Raw genomic sequence first — 231 nt, forward strand, 5'->3', positions numbered from 1 at the left:
TGGGTTAATGAAGCATTTCATATCAAAATAATCAATTGATCACTTTAATTAAGACGAATACAATTAGTTGATCATGTAATTACTCGATAATGCTTTGAAAATGTAATTGAACTTATTAATTGAAAGGTAATTATAATTAAATAAGTTTATTTATCACTAATTATGGGTTAATGAAGCATTTCATATCAAAATAATCAATTGATCACTTTATTTAAGACGAATACAGTAAGA

The sequence above is a fragment of the Solanum tuberosum genome, unplaced genomic scaffold (assembly GCF_000226075.1).
Source record: "Solanum tuberosum cultivar DM 1-3 516 R44 unplaced genomic scaffold, SolTub_3.0 scf00056, whole genome shotgun sequence".
Lineage (NCBI taxonomy): Eukaryota > Viridiplantae > Streptophyta > Magnoliopsida > Solanales > Solanaceae > Solanum > Solanum tuberosum.